We start from the raw sequence: 22,599 nt of genomic DNA, 5'->3' as shown, positions 1-22,599 counted from the left end.
GAACTGAGCGAGGGGCAGCACCCGGCTGCAGTCCAGGGACGGCGGAGCGGGCCGATGAAATGTGAGAAGCTTCCCCTTCAGACACCGTGGCCTGCCGTGTCCCGAGGTTTGCTTCACAGCTACACAAAGTTCCAGCAAGCGGTAGTGAGATCAGCCAGCATCCCAGCACTCGGGGGGCGGAGGCCGGGTGTCAGCATGAATTTGAGGCCAGCCTGGGTTACACAAAAGGAAATGAAACGAAACACAGCACAGCACGGCGCAGCAAAACAAAACAAACGTGAGGAGTGTTAACTCTAAGTTTACAGTAATTGTTTCAGCGGGGAAAGACAAACCCCACAGACGGAGCAGTTCTCCGGTTCTCCTCCAGGGGGCAGAGCCGGCCCGCTCTTCACAGAGCCCCCGTGCAGGGGGTCCCCTCCCTTTCCCCGCGGCGCAGCAGGGCACCGCCGGCTGCGCACCGAGGCAGGGACGTGGGAGGGGGCAGGGACATCGGTCACCCGAAGCTGCAGCCGGCCAGGCCCTTTCCCCAGGAACAGGTCAGAGCCGGGCTTTTGCACAGCTGACAGAATTGAAGGTTTTCAGAGGAGCGGTTTCCAGGTGGCTGCGCCCCTCTCCCCCTGCAGGCCCCCAGGAACCCCCAGGCTGGGTGCATTCCCCCGCTTGTCCCTGGGTAGGGGTGGGGCTTCTCGGGCTCCTGGCCTGCCCCTCCCTGGGGAACCCTGGGGACACGCCCAGGGCTGGAGCCTGCGCCCTAGCCTTTGGTTTCCTGGAGAGGGCGCCAATTGGTTCCCCCGGCCAAAGCACACATCCCAGATATGCGGGGTGCTTTTCTCCTGTTTTTTGTTTTTGTGGTACCGGAAATCGAACTCAGGACCTTGTACTTGCCAGGCAGGTGCTGTGCTACTAAGCTGTATCCCCGACCCCAGGGTGCTCTTCTGAGACAGGGTCTTGCTTTGTAAGCTGGCCTTGAACTCACAGCAATCCTCCTGTCTCAGCCTCCCAAGAGCGCAGGGCCTCTGTGTGCCTCCACGTCCAGCACAGCTTGGTTTTGCAGAGGTCATGGATCCTGCAGGGCGCCCTGATCACAGCTGCCCGGAGCACACGATGATGTCCAGGGTGAAAATGCCCAGGCATGAGCCGGCCCTCCCTGTGGGCAGGACCCTGTGCCTCAGCCTCAGCCCAGGGGGGCCACACAGCGGGGCACACACGAGCGTCCTGACCCCTTAAAGAGGATGCAGTGGGAGGGTGGTCAGGTGCCCGGTGCCTCCGTGTCTGAGCCTCAGGTGTGAGGACCTGGGCTTGGGGAGGGCAGCGTCCAGCTGGTCAGGGGCCAGCTCCTATGTCAGAGTGGACGCCGAAGTCACCACGGCCAGGAAGTTCGCAAGTGAGCCCGCCCTGCCAGGGTTTCCAGGAAGTCACCCGGCTGCAGTGCGGGGCAGGCAGCGAGCGGCTCGGCACACCACGGGGGGACGGACAGAAGCCCTACGGGGTGGGTAGAGGGGCCCCGGGACTGCGAGGGACACCTGCCCGAGGGAGCAAAGTGCAGGGTGGCGCCAGGCTGCCCCAGGAAGCAGCGGAGGTGCCCCTGGAGAGGCTCCTGACCATCTACGGCCCCAGCACAGGGCACGGGAGGGGACCCGGACAGGGAGAGACGCACGCGACACAGCCTTCGGGGCAGCCAGGAAGCAGGGACCCCTCGCTGCGCAAACGTGAGAGGCATAAAGCTGTCCCCCAGCTCAGGTGTAAGGTGTCCTCACGGCACAAGGGCAATGAGCCGGACAGCAGCCGCACTCCTCAGAGGCCGACACGACCCGGGCACGTGACGACACTTGGCACCCGCTCTGTGCCCACCAGGCCGCCGGGTGGTTTCCTGCTGACCCGCACTGCCCTGGCTGAGCCCAACAGGGCGAGTCCGGGAGGCGGCGCCGGCCAAGTCTAAAGCCGGGGACGAGGGCTGGAGCGGGAGAGGATGGGCTGCCCGCAGGTGGCACCAAGGGCGAGGTGGCAGCATGCGATGCCACGGGGGGGCAGGCGGGGTGAGGACCCAGCGCTGGCACAGCCGCTAGGCACCCGCTGAACTCATGGGGACCCCAGGTGGAAAAGAGCAAGGCCGGGGTTCTGGGGTGCTGCCCAGCAGGACGGGGCGGACCAGGGTCCCTTCACAGCCCTCTGCCCCTTCCTGTTCCACAGCACCACTCTTGGGGAACCCCGGCCCTCCTGCCCCTGCAATGGGGTTCTGTAGCTCCTCTCATCACCATCCCTGGGAGGCTGAGGCAGGAGGATTTCAAGTTAAAGCAACAAGGCACAATCTGGTCTCAAAATTTTAAAAATTAAACAAGAGGCTTGGGATGCAGCTCAGTGTGAAGGCCCTGGGTCCATCCCAGGATCATAAATAAATAGAGAAGAAATAAAAATAAAGAGGAGAATCTGTATGCACACCCTTTGAGCCCAGGTGAGCCATGGGCCTGCTTTAGCCTGACACTGGGCCACTGCTGGCTTTGGCCTCGACACCTGTCTCCGCAGCATCGTCTCAGCCTCTTGTGAATGGACCAAGACACAGCTGAGGGACGGTGCAGCACACAGCACAGCCACTGCTCTCACACCTGCCGACAGCCAGGTGACCCTCAGAATCACAGCCCCACGGGCCTGCGCCTGACTTTTGGAGATCCAGCCCACCACAGATGCAACACACAACCAAGTCCAGCCCAAATCAGCAAGCCGGGAAGGTCAGGAGAGAAACAACTGACTGCTGCTCTGAGTACACTTTGGCATGGTTGTTACACAGCAGAAGCTAACTGATACATGCTGCAAATAAGAGGACAGCCATGATTTTCCAGGGAACAATGCCACATTGAAGCCCTGTAAATGCTGGGCTTAAAAATAACTTTACTTTCCTAGGTCTAAAGGAAATTTGCTACTGCAGAACCGTCAACCCTCAGCCACTACATTTGGGTGAAATCAGAGAAAAACCGAAGCAAAAAGAAAGACAGCAGCCCTAGAATGCTGCAGCTGTGACCCAGTGTTCATGCCGAGGCGGCGCTCGGCGCTGGGCTGTCCCAGTTCCTTAGCTGCAGAAACGCGGCTTTGTTGTTTTGGATACTGTGTGAGACAAGCAGACCATCAACACGGGGCTGGAAATAGTTTCTTTACCAAAAAAAGTTTGTATTTTAATAGCATTTGGCATGCAATCCTGCATCTCTCTTGCCTGTGTTCTTAGCAAAAGAACACGGCTTGCTCTGTTTTTGTAAGGAATGGAAACATTGTAAATCATTTTGGAGATAAAAAAAAAAGTAAAAGGCAGCTAGATAGAGGGACTGCCCAGGCAGGCCTAGCCCTGGCAGGGCTGCATCTAGGCGGGGGAGAACTTACTCTTCAGCTTTTGTGTGGTCCGATCTTCAGGCTTCAAGTGGGAGAACGGGTCGGATCTGAAATGGAACCAAACAAAGGTCCATAAGCAAACGCACCGCCTCGGAGGGGGCACGCCGCCCACCCTCAGCGCCCGCTGTCACCCCGGGTATTTATTCTCTTGGTTGAAGATTAACAAAGCTTGTTCTGGCTCCTGCCGGAGTAGGGAGTGTGTTTCTGCCACATAGTTCCACTTCCGGAATAGCGTTCTCTCCCTGGCTCCAGGGGGGCTGAAGGCCAGGCCAGTGCAACTATAAATGGTAGTGTTTTCCTGCACACCCGCCGAGGCGGCCGAAGCCTCCCGAGGCGCTGACCTGACCGGGGCCCATTCTGGAGGGACGAGGCCCCGGTTTCCACTCCAGGGCCAGTGGCTGCCACGGACCAGGCCGACTGGGGGCAGGAGGTGGCCCTGTGGGTGCCCGGCCGCACGAGTCACCGCGTCACTGTGTGTGGGTCATCGCCAGCCTCGGGGGCACCAGGGGCAGAAAGGAAACGCAGCTCCCGCCACGCGGTGTCAGGGCCGGGGTGGGGCCAGGGCCGCAGTCGGGGACGGCAGGAAAGGAGAAGCGGGGCTTTAGTCAGAGGAGAGGACGGGAGGGGTGGGGTGAGGGCGGGCACGACCCACGCACTGCGGACACACGGAACCCCGAACTGTAAGCGGGGGGCCAGGACGGGGCAGGGTGGGAGCGGGTCGGGTACCAAGCTCCACGGTGGACCCAGGCCTCTGCGGAGCCCACGGGCACCGACGACCTGTGTGAAAGCACTTTCACCCTCATGACCCCTTCGTGCAAGCGATATGAAAGCAATTGAAACGCAGCACCTTACATTGTTTCCCTCTTCTAAAAACCGTATCTCTGAAGTCCTCAAAGTATTACCCAATGTACAGAGACAGTAAAACGGTTACGGCGGGGAGGTCTAACATACCTGTCATCTCACATAGCTTTTTTTGTGATCAGAGCAGCTACAATAGACTTAGTTAACAAAAGCCCAAAATGCAGTCTCTTTTTATTTTATTTCACTACTGTTTTTTGAGCCAGGGTCTCGCTGTGCAGTTTAGGCTGAGCTTGAACTGCCTCTGTAGCCCTTGAAGTCATGGTGACCTTCCTGCCTCAGCCTCCCGAGGGCTGGGATGACAGGCGTGTGCCCTCGTGATGTCATGTAACAGACATCATCAGGCAGTGACGGCCAGTATTTCCACCGCTTCCTCCGTCCAGGAGCTGCTCTTGCTCCTGTTTCCGTGGTGATGACTCGTGGGGCGAGGACACTGCCACCTGAGGACACGGAGGCGCAGAGACGGTCACATGCCCAAACCACATGGTGCCAGCACTGCCCAGGCTACGCCCGCGCCCCAGCCTTCCAATCACACCTGACCGGCTCAGGGAGCCCCTCGTTCTCCGCTCTGGCCTCAAGCCCCGCAAGGAGGCTGCCCGCTAAACCAGCTTGGTCAGCGGGGAACAGCGCCCGGCTGTGCTGGCGAGTGGAGTTAGCGCCCGGCGGCTCGGGGATCACCGACGGGCCCTGCTGAGGGGCGGAGGTGCAGGCGCTGGATGCGGGCTCTCCGACATCCCTCTGGCCTGACCTGTCTGAGGGAAGGGCCCGTCAGTGTCACCCGACACCCTGCAGGTGGTCACACAGGTACCCCTGCGCCTGTCCCCCTCTCCCCTCAGCCCAGCGTCTGCCCTTGTTTTTTATTTTGAGGCGAGGCCTCGCTAAACAGCCCAGGCTGGCCCGAAACTTGGGATCCTCCTGACTCAGCCTCCCGAGTATCTGAGTTATTGGGTGTCCTTTTCTCTTTGGTAATGCTTAGACTCCAAGGAATTCATACTCGGAGAGCAGAATCAGACCCCACGGGCGCGTCCGCTGCCCGAGTCATGCATGCCGGAGCCTGTGGCCAGCAGCGCGGCTCAGCGTCCAGGGCTGAGGCGGGGTGGGGTGGGGTGGCTGCCCGTCACTTTGGGACGGGGATCTGCCGGCTCCTCAGCCCTCTCGAAGCCCCTGTGCCCACGCCCGCTCCGCCTGTGCCCCTCGCTGCCACGGGGCCTCTGAGAGTCAGCCTGCAACTCGCCCTCATCCCAGGACCTACCCAGGGGTCGGAATACAGCAGGTGCTCAGTAAAAGCACACACGGGAAAACGCCGGAATAGCACCGGAAAACAGGAAACGGGGCTGAGAACTCAGGCCTAGCAGAAAAGCTAAGTCTGGGAATTCCATTTGATCCACCTGTTTCCCGTCCAGGCATCCTCCCCAGAGTTAAAGTTGTCATATCACGGGGATCCACGCACACAGTGTTTATAGCAGCACAGCTCACAGGAGCTAAATCCTGGAAGTGGCCTATGTGTCCGTCAGCAGATGAGTGGATAAGGAAAATGTGTTTACACACCATGGAGTACTACGCTGCCCCAAAGAAGGACAGACTTCCGTCACTTGTGGGAGTGTGCTGCTCCACCAGACCTCAGTGCTGAGCGGAACAAATCACACACACAAGCCTGGTCATCACTGGGTTTCTCTTAGGTGAGAAACCCCAGGTATAAACCATAAAAAATCAGACAGGTGACAGGAAACAGCCGAGGGAGCCTTTGCAAATGGGAGCAGAGGGCCCAGAAAGGGCCGAGGGCAGTGGGGTACAGAGGGCCACGATGTGTCAAGTACCAGTGCCACCTCCCAGGGTGGACGTGGACACCACGTGCTGCAGACACAGACTCATCAGAACTATGTGGAGACACACTCCAGCACACAGACCGCCGGTGTCGTTTTGTCCAGGCACGCTCGCTGCGTCCGCCGGGTCCAGCCAGCCCCATGGGATCACTCGCAGGGCCTTCACGGTCCTGGGGAAACTGAGGTCCACTCCAGTTGCTTCCGTCTGCACACAGAGCGCAGGCTGGCGGGTGTGCAGGAGGCCGGCAGAGGTGAGGAGGACCCCGAAGGGGGATGCACTCCTTCCCAAACAGCGGAGAGGCGCCAGGCACGGTGGCCCACGCCTGTCATCCCAGCACTCAGGAGGCTGAGGCAGGAGGATCGCTGTGAGTTCCAGGCCAGCCTGGGCTACAGAGTGAGTTCAGAGCCAGCCTGAACTACACAGGGAGACCCTGTCTTAAAAAACAAAAACAAAAACAAAAACAAAAACAAAAACCCTCAAGAAAACACAAAAAACAGCAAGAAGGACCAGCGTTTCAAGATCCAGGACGTACACAACCTGGGGGAGAAAGAGCTCCGTGCAGCTCACACACACCGCGCCACGCCTATCCCGTGTGCCACGCACAGACGGACGCCACACCGCAGGTCCGCCCTCCGGCACACGCGGGTGCAGGAGACGCCGTGCAGCGACCTCACAACATCTGCCCCACGACCCCAGCCCACCCTGCTGTTTCAGGGAGGAGACGGCACTGTGGACTGGCTCCTCCGGGGGGGGGGTTACGGGGTGAGCGCTGTGCTGGGCACGTGGAGGTCGGGGCTCCGCCCAGGATGGGAGAAACGCCGTCCCCAGACAAAAAGAGCCTAAAACCGGGCCGCCCCACGCAGGCGCCGCCAGCAATACGGCCGTGCGATGCACATTAACCACCAGGAAAAGCCTGCGGGCCGGGGATGCAGCTCAGCGGCATGGCGCCTGCCTGGCAAGTGTGAGGTCCTGAGTTCGATTTCTGGTGCCAAAAAAGAAAAGCTTGCTGCCCCAGGGACATGGGCCGCACGCACTGCGGGAGTCAGGAGCGGCTGTGTGCGCTGCTGAGAAGCCGCCATGGCGCCCCTCCGCTCCCGCTCGGGCCTGTCTGTTCTCGCCTGCGAGCTCTGCTCGTGTCACTGCGGACGGACAGGACGGAGACGGGCTCCACGCACACAGAGGCCCGCACGGCAGGCAGCCGGGAGAAGAAGATAAACTTCTCAAGGTGACAAACATTAATAAATAAACAGGAAAAACAGTCATCCTCACAGCCATCTTAAAGATATAGAGTTAAACAGCACATCCCATGCCATTTTATGTGTAAAACACCAGGATCTTAAGAACTAGACATTCTGGTGATGGTATTACTGTATTGTAGTAAAAAGCCCTTCGACAGGGAAAAGAACGAGTAATTCGGCTACTCGAATTCAAGGAAGGGAAGGAAATACAACAGGCTGACACGTATGGCGGCCATGTTACTGTGTTCGTGATAATAAAACCTGCCCGTAGCTGAACCGTCCCACATTAAGCGAGGGATTTAAAAAATCGCAGCTTTTCAACAGGAAGGCTTCACGTATGTGCGGAATATGCATTCAGATATTTATGTAGCCCAGGCTGGCCTTGAATTCACAGCGACCCTCCTGCCTCAGCCTCCCAAGTGCTGGGATCACAGCCCTGCTGTGCCCTGTAGCAAATGCATTTTTGTTAGTTGTCAGTGAAAAAGTATTTTCAACACTCAGCCAAGGCTGACAAGAGCTATTTAAGAAAAACCTACAGCTGCTGAGGAATACAGGGCTGTCACTGTCAGCCTCAGGAAAGGACAGAGAACTGCCACCGGCAGCAGCGTTCTCTCTGGGGGAGGGGCCAGCGAGCGTCACACACTGCGCGAATGATGCCAGCGTGACCCGCGACTTGCGGGTCCGGGGTCTGCTTGGGGCCCCATGTGGCTTGGTCCTCTGACTGTACCCCGCCCTGCGTGAGACCTGGACGTGCGGTCATCCCTAAAGACTCACAGCAGGGCGCTGGGAGGAGCCACACTGGGGAAACCCAGGCCGGGCACAGGGAGACCAAGGACCCGTGTCCCACAGACTTATTTATTATGTCACCGACCTACGGAGTCGGTAAGACACAGACATTCTGGGGCTTTGTCCATCTTCCCCTGTATCAAGACGTGGTTAGTGGGAGTGGTGGCTCATGCCTGCGATCCCAGCACTCGGGAAGCTGAGGCAGGAGGGTTGCCAAGAGTTCAAGGCCAATGTGAACCACATAGTGAGAACCTGTCTCAAAAAAACCAACCCCCCAAAACCAAATAACAACACCTCCCCAAAAGAATTCACCCCTTACTTGAAAAACCCTAAGGCCGGGCATGGTGGTGCCTGCCTGTAATCCCAGCACTCAGGAGGCTGAGGCAGAAGGTTCTCTGCGAGTTCGAGATCAGCCTGGGCTACAAAGTGAGCTCGAGGCCAGCCTGAACTGCATAGCGTGACGCTTCTCAAAAAGACAAAAGAAAGAAAAGAAAAAAGAAAAAGCAAAAGCAAAGAAAGAAGAAAAGCCCCAGGTGTGCTTGTTTATAGATCTCACCATCTGCAACCAAGTGGAAGGGGACGGAGGAGCTGATGCAGGAGCGCGGCTGGCGGCTGGGGTGGTGCAGCGGGACAGCGTCTGCTTGGTGCGTACGAGGCCCGGGTTTGAGCCCCAGCAATCAGAAGAGCAGTGGTAATAACGGCGAATGAAGTAAGAACCTGTGCCACCGCTGGCCTTCATCCCCGTGAACACGGCTCCCTGGTTCCATGCAGAGCTGTGGACGATGTCAGTCTTCGTCATCTTCTTTCCCTTTTTAGTTTTTTGACACAGGGTCTTGCTACATAGCTCAGGCTGGCTTCAAATTTGTGGTGATCCTCCTGTCTCAGCCTCCTGAGTGACACTCAGCCCTTCTGGTGCTCCCTCCTCCCCAGCGAGCCCCAGTCCCCCATCCCTGGGATGGGGTGCTCACAAGAAAAGGACCGTGTGTCTCCAAGTTCTGTCTTGGTTCCTTTTCTCTCGTTGCTGAGACAAAATACCTGATGCCCAGAATTAAGGAAGGAAATGTTTATTTAGCTCACAGTCTGTGGAGGTTTCAGTCCATGCCCGGCTGGCTCCAAGGCAGAGTGGCACATGGCAGAGGGCCAACGCTTATGGCGGCAGAACACAGCAAAAGCAGCAAGAGCAAAAGGGAGGAGTGGCGGCAAGCAGCCTCTTTCCCTGCCTTGTACTGTATGCAGGTTACCCACCCTGCTACACCCAGCGCAGGCGGGTGTAGCACTCACACCCATAATCCCACTGGACCAGGAATCAATCAGAAACTCTGGCGGGAGTCCGCCCCATGACTGCATGGGGCTTTGGGGGAGTATCTAGATACAGATCGTACAGCTGGGGATGGAGCTCGGGGTGAAGCTCCTGAATTCAATCGCCAGTACCATAAAGAAAAAACAAAGGAGAAAGCAGGCCTGGGCCCTGATCACCCAGCCTCCTGCCACACTCCACCATGCCCATGCCGTGACGTGGCAAAGCCGCAGGCCCCTGGGCCCGCAGAGCTGGGAGCCACGTGACCCTGGCCACTCTGTCACGGTGTCGGGGGTCAGGTGAATGCAGTGGCTGCACTGTGGCCCCAACACAGACCCTCGCTGGTGCCACACCGGCCTCTACCCAGGATTGTGTGCGCAGGTAGAGGCCTCGCTGGCCGCCAGAACTCTGCGGGGTAGGTACCCAGGCCGCAGACAGCGTCTTTTATTGGTTCCAGCCGGCTCTGCGGGGGGAAGGGAAGCTCAGCCCATGACACTGGGGGCAGGGACACCAAGTCCATGGTAGTCGCAGGAGGTGGCGTGGCCTCCTGCCCGCCTGCTTGCAGCTCCGTGGTCCTGTGGCTGGGGTGGGCAGCTGGGGTCAGATGCTGCTGTCATTGTCCTCCCTGTCCCATAGCCTCCCAGCTGGCTCAGGGAGGAGGCGCCAGGTGGCTGTGGGGAGGGGTCAGCAGCCTCTTCTCTCCTTGGCTCCTGAGGCTGGAGGAGCCTGGCCCCGCTGGGTGCCTGCACCCTCCTCTGCTGTCGTTCTCTTCTTCAGCACCACCAAGCCTGACAGCCGTGACCTGCTGCCCACACCCTCCGCCTTCCTCTTGGCCTTTGGGGCCTCACAAAGATGGCGGTGGGCTGGGGCCGCAGGGCCGGCGGGTCAGGTGTTGCCTGTCCTCCGAGTCCGAGTCCTCCAGGAGTCTTCGCTTCCGAGCGTCCCCCAGCAGTGCCGCTGTGTCACACTCATCCTCCTCCTTCTCCCACCGCCGGTGCTGCTGCAGCAGGGCCTCGACGTCCACCTGCGCCTGCCGCTGGTCCAGGTCCTGCAGCTCCATCTCCAGCTTCGAGTCCTTCGTGCGGTTCTCCAGCACCTTTGTGGGGTTATTCAGCTCCTCCTCCTCCCGCTCCTTCTGCACCCGCCGCTCCTCCTCCTGCAGGAGCTTCTCAGCCTGGAAGTTCTGCGTGGTGCCGTGCTCCATGGTGTAGTCCGTGTTCTCGGGGTCCATCCATCTTCAACGTGATCTCTGCCAGGCAGCGTGTGCACCTGATGTAGAAGTGGAAGACGGACAGGCCCAGGTACGCCTCGTTCTGCACCGTCTCCTCGCGGGCATTGAATTTCTCCCTTGTAGATGTATTCCCCGCATGTCTTACACCTCATGTTGACGCGGGCCATCAGCTGTACCATGTACTGGCGGTCCTTGGGGAGCCTGAGCTTAGGGATCTTTGAGGGGTCGGAGTCCGGCAGGTAGTATTTGCTGAGAACTTTCTGTTCTGACATCTTCACTTCCTCCTCCTCTCGCAGCTCCGGAGAACTGACTAGGTATTTACCAAGCTTCCCTGGCAGTGCCCCACACTTCCGTGTACGAACTTCCGGTTCACATAATTTCCGTTTACATCCTTTCTTCCAGCTGCTTACTAGCTATGATGTACATAGCTGCCTTTCTCATTGGCTAGTCTCAGCCTATCAAACTGAGTCTGTCTGTATCAGTCAGGGTTTTACTATAGAAACAGATACAACACAAGATGTACAAATATATAAGAAATTACAAGATTGGCTTACGACAGTCAGCCAGAGAGTTGTGTGAGGAAGCGTGCAGAGGGTGTCTGTACACTTCAGACCAAAGGAATCAGTCCAGGGTCTGGAGTTCACTGCAGAGCTCCGTGCAAGTCCATACCAGGAGGCTGATGAGTCTGCGACGGAATGCTGAAGGATCCAAGGCGGAAGCCGAAGAGTCTGCACTAGAAGCCAGGAGATGAAGTCCAAGCTGAAGGCGGAGACTAGAACTCCTCTGAAGAATGGGACCCCTCTGTCCTTCCTCGTTTCCCTTTATATCATCTGGGTGATGATCCATCTTAGGCTGGCTCCTCTACACCGGAGCTAGGGCTTCTTTTTTTTTTTTTGGTTTTTCTCCGGTACCGGGAACCGAACTCACGACCTTGCGCTTGCGAGGCAGGCGCTTTTGCGGCTGAGCTAAATCCCCAGCCCCAGATAAATCCCCAGCCCCCCTCTACACCGGAGGGTGTAGAATTGCTAAGCCAGTTGCTGAGCCAAGTTTCCCAGGTAAGCTGACACAAACCAGGCCTTCAGTTAAAAACAAAAAAAAAATCCTTGTTGTCCCTCAGTGAATGTATATTCTTAACTGGCCAGAAGTAGTGAGCTGGATTGTCTGTTGTTTGAATTATGAAAATACGTACTTCCCTCTCCCAGGCAAACCCCGAAGCGGCTCGGGTCTGGAACAACACCAGCCTCCCCTGCGTCTGTGCCTTCGCCCACTCTGGGCACCCACGGGTGGGGGCTCGGGCGCCCACGTGCCTGGAAAGCCAGTGGAGATGCCCGAGGTCAGCATCGGGACTGCATGGCCCTGCCCTGAAGTTTACAAAGCTTCTAGCACCTCTGTAGTCTTCGTTTCATATAAAGCGTTACATCTTTGCTTTCCTTCAGAAGAAAAGCTCCAGAAATCAAGCCCAGAAAGAGCCAGCCAGCCTTATCTATGGTACTGGCAATTTTTTTTTTTTAGTGATTTCTGGTTTTATTCCTTTTTTTGCTTTTTGAGACAAGGTCTCACTGTGTAGCTCAGGCTGGCCTCAAACTCACAGGGATCCTCCTGCCTCAGCCTCCCGAGTGCTGGGATCACAGGTGTGTGCCACCACGCCTGGCTCCACGGGATATTGAGGAGTCTCTGAGGGGACCCAGGAAGAAAGTGAAAGCCCCTGTTCCGGGCTACGGCACTGTCTCCCCTTCTTAACACACAACTGCTCTGCAGAGCCCACGAAGGAGACTTTGGAATTCTTGCCCCCAAACAAGATATTCTGCAGTCGTGAGTCGCTGAGCAGCTTTTCAGGCAGAGCTGAGCTCAGGAATCCGGCCAAAGCCCAGCACAGCCAGGACGGGACCAGAAAGCCTCTGGCGGATCCAAGTGCCTCACAGCTTGGAAGGGTCCGCGCTGGCTGCAGAGAGCCCTGTCTAACGCCCAGGAATGCAGCGGCGGTGGTTAGGCATCCACAAGAAGGGAGCATTGTGTCGTCCGAGTGAGTCAAACGCTCCCACAGATACTTTCGTTTCTCTTCCGAACCCCGAGTCTGGACTCCTCGTCTGTGCGTCCCGAATCCCGCTCAGTCTGGCGACTTCCTGTCTTCCGTGCACCGCTCTGAGCCGGGCAGAGGACGCACGCGGTGGGTGACCTTGCTGGTGACCCCAGAGGCCTCCCAACCCCGCTCCCATTCCCCTCCCCATCGCTGGCTCGCTGGCTGTGGGCGACAGTACCCAGCCAGTTGCACACAGAGCTTCCGGCTGTAGTCCAGTCCTGAATACAGTAATCCCCAAAGTATTTCGCTCCTCTACTCTCCTGCCATTGGAAAAGGAGAGAGGAGCCGGGCTCGGTGGCACACTCCCGTAATCCCAGCACTCGGGAGGCTGAGGCAGGAGGATCACCACGAATTCAAGGCCAGCCTGGGCTACAAAGAGGGCTCAAGACCAGCAAGAACTGCATTGTGAGACCCTGTGTCAAAAAATCAAACCAAACAAGCAAACAAACCAACGAAACAGAAATCTTACTCTCTGGTGTTTACTTTTACCTCGCTGGGGAGAAAAGTGTCTGGGAGTAAAGTGGAATTTATTTTAACTTCTCTCCCTGTGTGGTCACAGGAAACAGGAGAGAAGCACGGGGCTGCAGGACAGAAGGCTGAGGACGAGGAGGGCGTCCGGGAGGAAGGTGGGGACACGCCCTTCCCCGTCCCCCGCACCCCGAAGCCGCTCCCAGTGTAGGGTGCTTGGGTCTGCCGTGACCGCGCAGGAGGAGGACGCAGCCACGCCTGCCGCAGGCCGGAACCTGTGCGGCCGAGGGGACGGGATTCTGCGGAGCTGCGTTCCTGGGCCTGGACAGCGGAGAAGCCGAGGAAGGGCGACCTCGGAGAGGGGAGGGAGCCGGCGCCAGGGTGGGACGGAGTCCAGGAGCCAGGGCCAGCTGTGCGGTCCCCGGGTCCAGCCGGTGCTCCCTGTGCCCGCAGTGTCTCTTTTAGGGGTCCCCGGAGGGTCCAATCGCACGCCGATAGCGGCTGGGCGGGGCTCCGGCCGGCAAACGCCACGGGGAGCAAACTGAAGAATCGACAGCTGTCTTGGATTCGCCAGAGGCCCCGGGCAGAGGACCGCCGCACGCAGCCGGCAGAAGGGAGGCAGCGCGGCCGCGTCCAGGCGCGCTCTGGGAGGGCGAGGGCCCCAGTGTCCCAGTCTCCCAAGGTCCTCAGGCCGCAGGCGAGGGGCACAGCGCCTTGTGCTTCTAGCGGGGCGCGAAAGAGGGTCCCAGATGCAGGAAGGCACTGCTCTGCACGGGCCGCCGTCGGAGAGGCCGCCGCGGGCTCCACCGAAGCCCAGGGAAAGAGACGCCAGCTTCACCCCATCCACCGGAGGAGAGGCGCCCACCGAGCTCACGGCCCACAGCACAGGTCTAGGGGGATGTGTGAGGCACCCACCGCTTACCACAGCTCGGGGAAGCCCCTCCCGGCCTCACCTCCGCACGCACCGCGAGGTCTGTTACCACAGAAACGACGAGGTGTGCGATGGACCTGCTGCAGCTCAGAGACCCAGCGGGCCTCACCGGCGGGCACACTGGTGTCCTCAGGCCCCGAGTCTGAAAACACAGAGGTCACCTGCTAAGGGCTTTGCTGCAGACTGCAGACGACGTCTGGAAGGGGCTGGCGGTGAAGCGGGGACTGGAACCGGACAGAGAACTTAGAAGCACAGACGAGGACGCCCTTGCCACAGCCGGGCTCAGATGAGGAGTCGCTGAATTCAGAGGATCGCAGTGGAAACGGCCAAGTCTGAAGAGCAGCGCGAGGAAAGGCAGGAGGAGGCCAGCGGCCGGGGCTCTCCAGGAGCCCTGTGACAGCTACGAAGGGCGTGACACACGCGGTGACAACAGAGGGACAGAGGTACCTCCAGAGCCAGGACAGCGTGCCCCGGACCGTCCCAGCCGGTCGGGGCGCAGGACAGCGCTGGAAACCCAGCACTAACAGCTGCCCCAGGCGGGTCTCACGCGGACTTCAGAGAGTCACAGGAAATAATCTCGAGCGGCAGGAGCAGGCAAAAAGCCCCGCTGTGCAGAGGACCAGAGACCGAGCCGCACTGGCCTCAGAGCCCACGTCAGCAACGCAGCGCGTGAGGCAGAGGGGCGGCGGGACAACCGCCGGCTGACCTCGCGTGAGCCACCACAGACTCACAGGCTCTCGGAGGGAGAGCCCCAGTGCTCTGCACCAGGGCAGTCTGTCTCGCAAGACACGGGGAGAGAAACCCTCCAGAGAAGGCAGTGGGGAGGGTCAGGGACTCAGGAAGGGGGCACGCGACGGCAGAAGTCAGCTGCCACTTTCCCTGTCAACTGGTAAACGGGTGACAGCTGGCTCAGAGGAACAGCTTTCCGTGCTGCACGCGGATGTGTGCTTCTGTGCGTGTGCATTTACACAGATGCACACCTCTGGGTCAGTGGCACGATCGCAGCGCCAGGGAACGGCAGGGAGGCATCGGGTCTCCTGTGACGGTGAGGGCCCTCAGCACTCCCGAAGAGACACCGCGTCGTGCGGATGTGACTTGGTGTGTTACTAAGTGTACACTGCAAACTCCGGGGACCACGCGACCACGCCACGAAAGTTTCAAAAAGTGTAATTGATGTGCTAAAGAAGCAGACACCACGGCATTACATAAAATTCTTCTATCCAACCAGGAAAGGAAGAGAAAGCACGAAAACAGTAGGGGCAAAGAACACTTCAACACACAGGGACCGGGAGCAGACACAGCAGATACGAACTCCACCACCGTCAGGGCCTCCGAGGGTCCCGCATCTGAGCCTGTGGCCTTGCAGAGGACAGTGGAGCCGAGCGTCCCTGTCACCTCTGACTTGGTGGCGAAGAGGTCCTGGAGGACACGCTGGCCGTGTCCATGGTGACGGGGCGTAAACAAACCCACTGCCCCGCTAGTTAGGGAGAAGCTCAGCCCATTCCGGGCAGCGTGGGGTGTGTCGCAGCGGCCCCGGGGTTTACCTTACTCCGCCTCCTGCTTGTGGCTGCGCGGATGTGACTGTCACAGCCTCAGGCCGGTCCTCGGGGAGCTCCAGGAGGACAGTGCCCAGTGGACCTGACGTCAGGGGAGAGAGAGCGGCCTAGCCGTGCTCCTGCCTCTCTTAGGGTTAACAAAAAAAAAGTTTTAAAAGTAAAATAAAACAAAAAATAAGATTGGCAAGATAGAAACAGGCTTGTAAGGCACGGATAGAAAGTACATATTTTGATATAGCTCTAGGATGTATCGTATGTTTCAAACCGTTATTTAAAGTGAAAAGTTTAAAAAAAATACAAGTTCCTAATAAAAAGTGCCAGGCTGCACTGCAGGTGCCAGGGGTGGGCGCACCACTTTGGCTTTCCCAGCGCAGTTCCTTGTGCTCCTGTTCGAGCCCAAGATGCGTGCAGGAGCCGCACCGCGTGTGACACCGGCCCACAGTGACCTCTGCACACGTCTGCGGCCCAGAACCACAGGCGTCTCCAGTTTCCTAGGGGTGCAGACACTAAACGCGGTGCAGGTCCTTTAAACACACCCTGTGACGTCCACACAATGGTGATGTCACCTGGCCATGCAATCGGTGTGTCACACAATCACACAGCCCGTAGCTGTTTATCAGTTATCACCTCAAGCCTCAATGGTCTAAATAGGATTACTCAAAAGCAAACAGTGTCAAAAGGGATTCAAAACAAGACCCACCCACATGTTAACGGGAAACATTTAAGAGAAAGCCACTCCCAACAGATTAAAAGTAAGGAGATGGTAAAGCTGGGTGAGGCGGCACAGACCTGTAGTCTCAGCACTCGGGAGGCTGAGGCAGGACGATCCCCACGAGTTCCTGCCCAACTTGAAGTACACATCGAGAGCCTATCTCCAAAAACAAAACAAAACAAAACAAAACAAAACAACACAAAACAAAACAAAAGTAAAGAGATGGAGAGTGCCGTACCATGCCAAAGCTAATCAAAGCAGGAATCACTGCAGTACATTAGCTTCAGACAGAGCAGACCTCAGAGCAGAGAACGATCTGACACAGAGGGGGCACTGTGCACCGATAAAGCATTTCAGAGTTCCATGCAGCGGTCCCTCACAGCTGTGCGCCCGACAGCGGATCATCGAAATACACGAGGCGAGTATGGGCAGTGCTGCAAGACGAGGTCAGATGAGCCCATGTGGCTCACAGCTGGACCCGAGCAGCTGGACGCAGACATGGGCAGAGGCACAGACAGAAATCCCAGAAGGACTCGGGACGGAGCAGCAGCACCCTGCCGGGTATCGTGACCTCCACAGACCCCACAGGCCCCTAGCCCAGCAATGGCAGACCACACACTCGCTTCTCGCCTGGAGCACACGCTCTGACAGCCACACGCAGCGCACATTCAACAGCTTGTGAAAACAGAGATCACACAACGCCTGTGCTCCGGCCACAGTGCCGCTGAATGAGACATCAGTCGCGGGAAGATAACTGGAGAACCTTAAAATAGAGGTTACACAACATGCTTCTACACACACACACACACACACACACACACACACACACACACACACACACGGACCAAGAAGGAAATGTCAAGAGAAATTTATAAACATTTTGAAAGGAACAAAAGGAAAACAGTGTTTCTCAAAATGTGTGGGATGCCTTAAAAGCACTGTTTAAGAGAGAAATCTATAGTAATGAATGCAGACCTCTGAAGAGAAGCAAGATCTAGAAAAATAAACTTCTACCCTAAGCTAGTGGCAAAAGGCCAAATTAAATATAATTAAATAGCAGGAAAAATATCACAACAGAAATAAGAAAAACTGTAAAAAGAAAATAAAGAGTGAAAAATTAATGAAACTGAAAAAGTTTCTTCGGAGCCAGGCATGGTGGCGCACACCTGTCACCCCAACACTCTGGAGGCTGAGGCAGGAGGATTGCTGCAAGTTCGAGGCCAGCCTGGGCTACATAGTAAGTTCAAGGCCAAGCTAAACTACATAGGGAGACTGTTTCAGGGAAAAAAAAGTTCCTTTGTGTGATGGTTGATACATTGTGTTAACTTGGGGAGTCTAGAGGTTTGGCTAAGTGACTCAGCAGGAAGCCAGGGTGCTTACTTTGTATACATCCTGAGCCTGTGGAAGAGGGGGGCATGGAGATTATGTGAGAGCTACAGGCCCCTTAGGTGGGGGTAGCCTGTTTACCATGTAAGGGAGGGAAAGAGGCTGCTTGTGGCCATTCCTCCCTTTTGCTCTGGCTGTTTGCTGTTCGGCTGCCATTCCTGGCTTTGCTCTTGTTGCTTTGCTATCTTCTGCCTCGGAGCCAGCCAAGTATGAACTGAAACCTCCACAAACTGTGAGCTAAATAAACCTTTCCTTCCTTCATTTTGGACCTTGGGTGTTTTGTCTCAGCTATGAGAGAAAAGTAACCAAGACACTTTGAAAGGATCAGTAAAATTGATGCCTTGGGTCAGATTATAAAAAAGAGAGATACAAATTATTAGAAACGAAAGGGGATATTACAATATTCCATGAACAGCAAAAGAATAATAAGCAATATTGTGCACAACTGTATGTTTACAAGTGCGATAACCTAGAAGAAACGGGTCAGTTGCTTGGATGACACTAACTGCTAGAATTCACTGAAGACACAAACCATCTGTTAGGTCTGTCTGTGGCTGTGAAGTTGAATCAGTATTGATATCTGCACAAAACAAAAAGTGCCAGGTTCAGTCAGTTCACTGGTCAATCCTTCTGTTGATTTATTTATTTATTAATCATTTTAAAGAGGGAAGAAATAAAAACATTACAGAATTTCAAAACGAGATGATAGGAAATTAACAGCGGTTATCATATTGCATATTGTTATCTTCAAAGTAGTTGCTCAGATTACCAGATACAGGCACGCAAAATGGGTCAAACAATACAAGCTCTAACTGTTCCTTTCAATGACCTAGTAGAAATTAGTAGTACAATTATCTTAGCTATTTTGTGTGTGTGTGTGTGTGTGTGTGTATATATATATTTCTCCCTTTCTTCTTTTCTCCTTTTCCTCATCCTAGTTGCTCTTTTCTTTTGAGCAGTTTCTTTCCCTTTCACAATATCTGCTGCACTTTTTGGACCTTATTTACTCTTTCCGATTCTTACACTAGGGAGGCAATATGAGATGATAGGAAATTAACAGCGGTTTCACAGATAAGTCTGGTTTATTTCACTTATGAGTATGGTCTCTAGTTGCATCCATTTACCTATAAAAGCCTCAAGTTTACTTTCTCTATAGCTGAAAAGTTCTACCAATTCTCTGGAATCGCTTTCAGAAGACAGGTGAGAGAATATTTCCTAACTCATTCTACAAGCCTAGCTTTAAGGCTGAGACCAGACATACATATAACATGAAACCAGACATATAACATGAAACCAGACATATAACACAACTGGAACTTCCTGCTCAGGGTGGTTTAATTAAGCTTGGCCACATCGAACTGGCTGTACGGTCTTCACCCACACCGAAGCCCGCGAGCGGTCAGGAGAATCAGGACCCTACCGGGCCTCTGTAGTCAACTTCCTGTAGTAGGAGAGGCCAAGGCCGGGGTGACCCTGCCAGAGCCGCCACTGCCGGAGACATGTTCAAGGTACTTCAGAAGTCTGTGGGCCCGGCCAGCCCGAGCTTGCTCACCTTCAGAGTCTATGCTGCACCAAAAAAAGGCTCGCCTCACAAAAACTCCACGAAGGTCACTGAGCTGTCACTCTACTCAGTTCCTGAGGGTCAGTCTAAATACATGGAGGAGGCAAGGACTCACTTGAAGAAAACATCTCTCAGCTCCGACATCACTGAGAGCCATGTACAAATTGGTGCCGGGAAACCTACTCCCAAACTAAACCCAAGATGCGAAGCTTGGTTCGGTGAGGAGTAGACAGTTATGACTGGCTCCAAAATGCTCCCCCAGGTTTTTCTCCAAGACTTGGTGTGATTGGTTTCGCTGGCCTTGTTGGACTCCTTTCCACTAGAGGTTCAAAAATAAAGAAGCTGGTGTATCTGCCTGGTTTCATGGGATTAGCGGTCTCCATCCATTACCCACAATAAGCTATCAAACTCACCCAGGCCAGCGGGGGGAGGTGGTATGACGGGTTTACGAGGATACATAGCCATAGAAGATCTGTGGAAGGAGAACATTCAGAAGCCAGGAAATGTGAAGAGTTCACCTGGAGATAAGTAGAAAACTCCATGCTCTGCCCTTTTAATCAGATGTAGGAAACAGTGGAAACTCCAGACAGTAAATCAGTATTTCTACAGAGAAGTGGCAGAGAAGACAGTACTGAATGTGGAGAATGGGCCTTTTTCTTCAGGAAAAGCTATGCTAGGCCTTTTTGTTACCTTGGGTGATGCCATAGTACAAGAGGACTAATCTGAAACCCTTCCACCTAGAGACAATGTATGAGCCTTAGAACACCTTGTTCTCATGTTGCTATTTATGTACATAATTAAAATCCAAAAGGAGAAAAAAAACACAACTGGGAAATCTTAGAATAATGTATCAGGAGCAGAGAAGCAAAAGTGTTCAATAAAACATTAGCAAAGCAAGTCTAATTATGTATAAAAAGAATCCTGCACTGTGGCCAAGCAGGAATCTCAGATAGGCACGGCTGGTCCCACATTTCAAAATCAGTTTGTGTCATCAACGTCAACCAGGTACAGGGGCTCTGCCTCAAATCCCGGCACTCAGGGGACAGAGGTGAGAAGACAGCAAGTTCAGAGCCAGCCTGGGCTGCATCAAAAGACCCGGTTTCCAAGGACGACAACAGCGGCAGTAGTCCATCGTACCAAGAAGTTTAAAAAAAGAAAGGAAAATCACACGATCCTATCATAGACGCAGAACAGGCTTTTGGAAAAATCCAACACTCACTCCTGATAAAAACTCTCAGAAAAGTAGAAGGAAACCTCCTCAGTTTAATAAAGAACATCTACAGAAACCCCCCAGCTAACACCGGATGTAATGCTAACTTGAATCCTTGCTGCTGCTTTTCACCACTGTTCCGGAAGTCCTGGCCGGCGGCGTGTTTAAGAACAGGAAATGTACATTATACAAAAGAGAAGGAAGAAATTAAACTCTTTTTGTTCACAAGGCCATGATCACCTGTACCTGAAATCTGGAAAAAGTTGACCAAAAAAATACGTTTGGAATTAGTAAGCAATTATAACAAGGTCGCAGGGTACAAAGTTAATCAGCACAAGTCAACCATTTCCCTATACACCAGAAATGAACAAGCAAGAGTTTGAAATTGAAAACACTACCATTTACACTAGAACCCTGCAAAAAATACGGTATGAACTTCACTCTATGAATATGAACTACATGGGGGAAACAACAGATTCTAATGAAATATATCCAGGGACTATGTAAATAGATATCTCGTGTTCACAGACATCTTGGACAGTTCAGGATGGTCCCAGCAGGAGTGCCTTCCAACTTGGTCTAGAGATTCACTGAAATCCATCAAGATCCCAGCAAACTGTCTTCTAGACACCAGCCAGCGGGTTCTGAAACTCATATGGAGACGCATGAGACCCAGCACAACCAAGCCCCGCCCGCAGAGCACATTTGGAAGACAGACACTTCAAGACGGTTTGGGACAGCAAAAGAACGGACAGGCGGAAGCACAGAACGGGCAGTGCCACTACAGCCACCTCAGTCATCGTCTATCTGTGACAATGAAGCAAAGCCGCACAAAGAGGGTCTTTGGAAGAAAAGATGCTGGAACTGAACATCAGTATTAAAAAAAAGAGTCTGTCTCGAAGAACTAACTCAAAGTTGATCCCAGGCCTAAATGTAAGACTTAAACGGCTGAGTTCCCTAGATGGTAACGTAGGGGATGTAGACGAATCTGGGTATGGCGATGGCTTGTTTTTAGAATGCCCAAAGGCATGAGTCCAAGAAAGAGAATGGCAAGCTGTATTTCGTTAAAATTAAAAGCTTCCCCTCTGCCCAAAACGATGTCCACAGAATGAAAGACCTGCAAAGGAGCCTTCCGCTAAGTGACTGTCACCTCTAGTAAGCAACTCTGGGGACAATGAGAAGATGTTCAACCTCGGGGATATAGCTCAGGGCCTGCCTGGCAAGTGTGAGGTCCTGAGTGCGATTCCTGGTACCAAAAAAAGAGAAAACATTCAACCTTATTTTAAAATGGGAAAAAGACATGAAAAGACGACATAGGGATGGCAGATAAACACTGGAGAAAGTCACTTTCGTACGTCACTGGGGGATTGCGGATGACTACAGTGAGCTCCACTGTACGCCTGCTGGGACAGCCACAACCCAGGACGTCGGCCACCATGGGGCGGGGGAGGGCTGATCCACAGGGCACTCATGTGCTGCCGGCAGAGGTGTGCACACACAGTTACCCCAGAAGAGTTTTCACAGTCTGTCTGTTAGGCTTTTATTAGAGCAAGTTAGTAATACAGAACGGTGAGGTTCATTTCCAGAAGCTGCTCCATGCATTGAATGTATCTTTTTTTGTTTGTTTTTGGAACAGGGTCTCACTATGTAGTTCAGGCTGGCCTTGAACTCATGGCAATCCTCCTGCCTCAGCCTCCTGTGTGCTGGGATGGATGACAGGCATGCACCACCACAGCAGGTTTTTAAACATATCTTGGTCACTTTCAATCCCGGTACTAGTTTGTAGTTTTTTACAAAATTAGAAGACTCTCACATATGATCCAAGAATCATGCTTTTTGGTGGTCAAAGTGAAATCCCATGTGTACATAAAATCTGCACGTGGATATCTACAGCAGCTTTCTGATAATCAGCGACGCTGAAGGCGGACAAGACGTCCTTCGGGAGGGATGAACACAGGTTACTAAGTAAAAGAAACTCTTCAAAAAAGGCCGGCAGTGATGATTCCAACTACGGGACACTCAGGAGGGACGGCAGACGGAGACGGTGGAACGTCAGCGGCTGGGGGAGGGGCGGTGGGCTCAC

General features: G+C 54.8%; 1 protein-coding gene and 2 pseudogenes across 1 annotated transcript in view; 1 reads left to right on the top strand and 2 right to left on the bottom strand.

Moving 5' to 3' along the window:
* Positions 1-22,599, bottom strand: part of Gng12 (guanine nucleotide binding protein (G protein), gamma 12) — a 68,086-nt gene that overhangs the window by 31,351 nt on the left and 14,136 nt on the right. The window contains exon 2 of the mRNA XM_005385273.2: positions 3,370-3,425. The gene's annotated coding sequence lies outside the window, so the exon portion shown is untranslated. The remainder of the gene's footprint in view (positions 1-3,369; positions 3,426-22,599) is intronic.
* On the bottom strand, positions 9,864-10,884 carry LOC102004295 (annotated as a pseudogene).
* Positions 19,069-19,882, top strand: LOC102014461 (annotated as a pseudogene).

This window comes from Chinchilla lanigera, unplaced genomic scaffold, assembly GCF_000276665.1.
Source record: "Chinchilla lanigera isolate Chin_1 unplaced genomic scaffold, ChiLan1.0 scaffold00022, whole genome shotgun sequence".
Lineage (NCBI taxonomy): Eukaryota > Metazoa > Chordata > Mammalia > Rodentia > Chinchillidae > Chinchilla > Chinchilla lanigera.
This window is presented reverse-complemented; position numbering and strand designations above follow the sequence as displayed.